The sequence below is a fragment of the Euprymna scolopes genome, chromosome 3 (assembly GCF_053919585.1).
Source record: "Euprymna scolopes isolate OS-2025 chromosome 3, ASM5391958v1, whole genome shotgun sequence".
NCBI classification, from domain to species: Eukaryota; Metazoa; Mollusca; class Cephalopoda; order Sepiida; family Sepiolidae; genus Euprymna; species Euprymna scolopes.
This window is the reverse complement of record NC_136484.1, coordinates 138,368,036-138,374,326: the sequence shown is the minus strand read 5'-3', so window position 1 is coordinate 138,374,326 and position 6,291 is coordinate 138,368,036. Positions and strand designations below refer to the sequence as shown.

General features: G+C 37.7%; 1 pseudogene; it reads right to left on the bottom strand.

The window, feature by feature from the left end:
- Positions 1-4,948: 4,948 nt before the first annotated feature.
- LOC145263601 (5S ribosomal RNA) lies at positions 4,949-5,066 on the bottom strand (annotated as a pseudogene).
- Positions 5,067-6,291: the final 1,225 nt, after the last annotated feature.

Genomic DNA, 6,291 nt, shown 5'->3' with positions numbered 1-6,291 from the left:
TTTGCTTATTCAGAATTTATTGATTCCTAAAATATTCTTCTGACGACATTAACTTTCCTCTCCAAATAGGGTAATGTCTGAGTGTTGGCGGGAAGTCGTCATAAACATTCATAACAAGACAAACCGGTATAACAACATATAATTTGCAAATGAATCCTGTGGGAAGCTCTTCACCGCCAAGGAAAGGCTTCTCCTCATACGGTTGAGTAACGCTTCAGATAGACTTTAAGTCATCATCATCATCATCATTATAATAATAATAATAATAATAATAATAATAATAATAATAATAATAATAATAATAATAATACACTTGGACAAAAGCTAAGAGAAATTTGAATCAAAGGGACGACTGATACCCTACAGCGAACGGCAATGATCAGGACATGAAATATGAAGGAAAATCCTCGAACGTGGAAACCAGCCGGCATAAACTATGAACACTAACCAACCACAAAGAAACTGCAACAGAAATAAAACCCAATGGAAGTAAAACAGCAAGATATTCCATCTTATATAAATAAAAAATTAATAAACATATAAAACAGAGGTCTCATGATGAAAACCCCGTGGAGGGAGAGCACTAACCAGACCTCAACTGGAAAGTTTCGGAGAGCACTGTGGTCTTCAGAGACTTTTTTAACCCCCAGGGAATATCAATGGCTGTTGCCAGCGAGCGGCAAAGGTAAACGGCTGTCCTAATAACGTGAAGCATCAATACTAGTTATCAAGAGAGGTAGAGAGCACTGGAAGTCTGGGGAGACGTTATCACTCAGATTCCAGAGTATACCGTTGGTTGTTGTAAGTGAGCGATCGATCGATAGTGATGGTCCGTGTGAAAACTTCTAGTGAGTACAACATACAGAAACTACTACAGATGTAAAACACAAAGAAATACCACATGTATAATTGTAAGTTAACCCCCTGTGCCTTCGTTCCTCCATTTTTTGTCACCATAAACTGCTGTACGAAATAAATAAGGAGGGTCATGGAGGATGGAAAGACCTAGGAGAGAAAGCACTAACCAGACCTCCGCTGGATGAGTGTGAGGAAGACTGGGACCTTGGGGAAGGCTTATTGTAAACCATATCGCAGTGAGACCAAAGGTCGCTACCAATGAGTATTCAATGGTAGACGGCTATTGCGATAATGCAAATTAATTTGCAAAGGTTGTCGAAAGAGGTGGAAAGTACTGGAAACCTGGGGAGAATTTTTATCATTCATACTTCAGGGAACGCCACAGACTGTTTTCAAAGAGAATTTTTAGATGATAGCTTGTGTGAAAACTTCTAGTCAATAATAATAATAATAATAATAATAATAATAATAATAATAATAATAATAGCAACAAGACCACAATAAAAATATCGAATTGCTGAAAGACCTGAAAGAAAAATTACAGCAAATCGAAGAAGGGACAGAAAACGAAATCAGCAAAGAAACACTGAAGATAACCATAAGAAATATGGCAAACGTGAGAACACCAGACGACAACAGAATACATGCATACTGATTCTAAAAATTTACAACACTACATGTAAGTTCAATTCAAAACTTTTAAATATATATCCATGAAGCAGACGTATCAGAATGGATGACTAGGGGTAGAACCAAACTAATGCAAAATACATCGAAACCGCCCTAGCAACTATAGACCCATAATCTGTTTACAAATTGTTTGGAAAATCTACAACGGAGAGAACAAATTTACCACTCCGTCAATAAGCGTGCACTGATCCCCGGGGAATAAAAAGGATGCCCAAAAGGGGAAAGAGGAACGCATGATATATTATACATAAACCAAAGTCTCCTCTTTTGTTTTCCTTATGAATTGTCCGTGTAGCTGTTTCTCTTCCCATTTTTCTTTTCTTGGTATATCTCTTGCCTATCTTGACATTCCTTCCTCCGCACTACAACAAAACAAAAGAAAAACATCGTTTGCTACCACAAAAATAGCCGTAAAGAATCTAGGAGGATGTGTTGCACTTTTCAAATGCTTGCGAAATTATATACACCTGCTTTTGTTGTTGTTTTCAAAATCAACACAGATGATTTTATCTACGCACAAGTTTATTTACAATTCACTTTTGGACATTGACAAGAAAGAATTACAGAACAGGACAACTGTGTTTAGTGGTAATGATGGGTGGGTAGGTGTCAGGCGAAGGCGGAATTTGTCACTCACACTGGACGACTGTCGGCTCTCCTCTCTTGACCTCTTTTTTATGTTATCCGTATCTTCCAAAGACATCAGCCGACATTCCTGAAATGTAAACATTTAAAATATTTAATTGTTCTTTTTTATTTTGCGCTACGCAATTCTATCTCCCCGACCTGGAATGTAAGCCTTTCTTTGTTTTCGGTGATAGTTACAATTCAGGTCATTTTTGTAATGTAGATCAAAGTTTATCTGAAATGTGTGTGTATGTGTATGCACACCTCCAGTTTTATCGGCGTCGCTCCAGATCCACATTCAACAGATGGAAAAGCCTAAAAGGTGATCATCATTCAAACCGACTGTGGAAGGACACCGGGATGACTAGAATGCTGAGGCGATTAATTGTCAGTCAAATTCAAGAGAAAATCAACAGTCGTTCGCAAACCTTCTCTTAAGCAACGTGTCGAGTCTAGCCCATGCCAGATGGGTAACCATTTGAGAATACTCTTCATATAATCGGACTATATTATGGGCAGCTTGTAAATTTGATATTATCTATAAACTCTCTTCGAAGGGGAAGCCTGCTGAGCCAGCCCAAGGTTAATAGTAAAACCAGTATTACTGGCTCGTTATTTTATTAGCAGTGTAAACTCAACGGTCAGCGGTTGTTGCAATAACGTAAAATGATTGAGAACAGTGATTGAAAAAAAAAAGGAGAGTACTGGAAATTTGAAAAGGTTTTCTTGACAGAATTGTAAAAGTGTTCATTAATGGGTCGAGAGACCGGGGTTCAATTCTCAGGTGAGTCATACCAAAGGCTTAAAAAATGGTACTTAATGCGTCTTGATAAACATTTAGTGTTATAAAATGATAATCGGGGCTAAGTGAATTGATCCGGAGAATAGAGTGGCATCCTCCCCTACACCTTGATTTAGCAGCTAATGTAAAGGAAGCCTTCGGGTCGGCTTGGCTATAGTCGGCCACTTTGCTTTTAATTTAAGGAAATGCCTCCTGCTTTTGTTTGTTTGTTTGGTTGATTGTTATTTCAGTGAAAGGTCACTGGTAATGACTTGCGTGAGAATTAATAGTGAGTAAGAAATAAAAAACTATAAATACGTGGGAATTCTGAAAACGGGCTCTATCAAATCAGCTGATGAAATGGATTATCAAAACAGAATAGCTTAGAAGAACAAAAAATCTCACTGAAACCAAATTACATAGTAGAAACTAATAAAGATAATAAACACTTCTACAGTATCCTTAGTAAGACACCTTGGACACTGCTTAAACTAAAAAAAAAAACCTAAATACTAATATTCGTATCATTTGGATTCTTCGGACTACTGTTCTCATCTTGAGTGTAATTTTCATAACGTTTCGGTCGATATAACCTCCGACCTTCTTCAGGTGTATCGTGTCGAACTCGGGAATGTTTCTGTTGAACTCGGGAATTAGGAATAAATTTAGAACGGAGTCCTTTGTTTACTTCGTATGAGTAGCATGCTCCGTCAGCAATAACTGGATAGGGTCCTAAGTAATTTGCAATCGTATTTTTCGGTCGTCCACACTGAGAATTGAACCTTCAACCTTCAGGAGAATATTACTTTTAACAGAAACATTCCCGAGTTCGACATGATACACCTGAAGAAGGTCGGAAGTTACATCGACTTAAACATTGTGAAAATGACATTCAAGATGAGAACAGTAGTCCGAAGAATCCAAATAATACAAATAATCAACCCTCATCTCAAAACTTAAATATTAATAACTCCCTACAATCAGAGATGGGAACTTTTGTTACTCTCTCCATATATAAGACCAAGCATAACTTTCATAAACGAGGTTGCTCTCCTAGAGCGTGCTGCCTGGTAAACAAAATATCACAAAGCTGCTTCCTAGCTGACTACAACATGGTCGTCTTTAAGTCTAATAAAAACAAATCATTGTTGAGCTATCCTCTTGGACAATCGATTCGTCTTTAAAAAAAAAAAAAAAAAGCTTCTTATTCCTCTCATTTTTCCCATCCTACCTTATTGGCAATCACCGTCCTGCCGACGATCTCTTTAACTCCTTATCGTCAAGTGACCCCCAAGTCTTAATAAGTGGTAATCCAGTTGTACAAAACACACATACACGTGCGCGCACACACACACACACTACACCGGAAGTTTTATATTGACCGACTCTATGTGCAAAGGAAATAAGGGGAATGAGAATTGTAAGTATTTAAGCTTGCGTAGGCGGTATATTTAAAGTACTAGAGAAATACATAAGATAAAATAAAGAGAGGCTGATTATTGTCTCTAAAAGCAGATTAAGATAAATAATATAGAGAACAGGGAAATGCGAAAGAAAAAAGGCGAGAAAACGATAATATAAAGAGAAACAATCACAAGAACCTTTTGATAAAACGGATTCAGAAGAATAAACAAGAACGAACTGGACTACACTATGGAAAAGACAGACGACATCACTACTGCTAGCCACACAGACAAAGCAACCAGAAAATATGCATAACAGCCAAGCTAAGCGAAACTCCGCAAAATATATATAACTCGATGCATGAAGATAGTAAACTAAATCATAAGTGAATGCAGCAAGCTATCCTCAAAATAAATACAAAAATAAACGACACTGGATTGGAACGGTTATCATCATCATTACTCCTGTTCAATTATGAGGCAAGAGATGCGCAATCTCCAACCACACTACTTCTGAATCGGTACTGGTTGAGTTCAGTGAAAGGAGACATTCAGTACGACTGGAAACAATGTCTAGATAAGCCAACAGCACATACAGCACCTAGAATTCACAAATGGTCATCCATATTTCTACTGACCCGGCTCAACGTTGCTTAACTTCGGTGATTCAACGGGAACCGGTGTGTCAACGTGATTATGCTGTATATATTGGGAAGGTAGTCCACTCGAAACTATGCAAACGACTACCCTTTGAACATGGATGACAGTATTACAAACACGAACCCGTACAAGTATTCGAAAACAAAAAAAAAACATGGCATCTTCTGAGATATCGTAATACAAACAGATAAACTCATTAAAGTAAGAATCTGGATTAATATGAGGGAGAGACAAAAGTTGTCCACCGACCACCGTGGACAAAGAGGATGACGTCATGACTCAGGTGACTTCTGTTTTTAAGTGAGCTCAGATTTTTTAAGTTGGGGATTTAAAGAGTTTCGGTGACCAAACCACTGGCGAGCTCCTTGTCAACAGGTCCATCCTTGGAGGTACTTAGAATCGATTATAGTTCATAGGGATTGACTTTTACAGAAAAGCCAATATATATAATAAATATAATACTGTGTAAATCTATTTGTGTCGTCCTATTGTTTGTTTTCGGACAGTTTTTCTTTCTTTTCAGCGTGATCGACCATAAACTCTTTGAATTAAAGATGGCGGACAGATAAGCCGATGTCAACAGACGCGAATCGAGTCCGGTTAAAGCATGGAACGAACGGACTATATCCAATAAGAATACGATAATGATAATAAGCATGGTAGAAAAATACCTTATAGCAAATTCTCAGGGTGGAGCTAAAAGAAACAGGAAAATTATGTAAATCGGTGGATTTTGCCAAAGAGCTAAAGGAAATATAGATTATGAAGATTACCTAGAGTATAAATTGCCCTAAAAATTACGCGTAGAACAGCACAAATTAGATAAATTATTCATAAGGTGGCAGGGAGAATCGCATGAAAGTGTAATAGATAAGTTATCATGAAAAGGATAGAATCGCACGATATGCTTTCTGAAAAGGACAGGTTTGTCCTGTGAAAGATAGATGAAACTCTAGCGTCTGAAACGAGGTACGCCGGTTGTTGGGCTGGTCCAGGTGACCGCTGAGTAGACAAGACGAAGATAAAGCCGAACACAAACGGAATGTGCTGCCAAACAGTTGCTTTTTTTTTTCTCACCACGCTCAGGCAACAGTCAGGAATATAACGTAAACTTAAATAGAATGGTACGTATATTAACTGCCACATATGTTATTTCTTTGTTTTGCGTTAATTTGATGCTCTAATGAGTAATTTAATCTGAAACCAACCAGTAATAAAAGTGAAGATCAGTTGTTTGCCAACAAGGTGAATGTTCACCGTCTAGTCAACAAC